The following is a 232-nucleotide window of genomic DNA, read 5'->3' as shown; positions in this document are numbered from 1 at the left end:
AAAAAAAAAAAAAAAAAAAAAAGAATTTTAAATAAAAATATTTATTTCTTTATAAACCCTAAACCCTAAACCCTAAACCCTAAACCCTAAACCCTAAACCCTAAACCCTAAACCCTGATGAGGGTTTTGGGGTGTATCTCTGCAGGAGTTTGGTTGTTAACAGTTTAGATGTTTTAAAGGATTCTACATTCAGAAATATATCTGTCTCCGCTCATCAGTGGCTACCAATCAC

Source organism: Eimeria mitis, genomic scaffold (genome assembly GCF_000499745.2).
Source record: "Eimeria mitis Houghton genomic scaffold, Emh_scaff1610, whole genome shotgun sequence".
In the NCBI taxonomy this organism is placed as follows: Eukaryota; Apicomplexa; class Conoidasida; order Eucoccidiorida; family Eimeriidae; genus Eimeria; species Eimeria mitis.
This window is presented reverse-complemented; position numbering follows the sequence as displayed.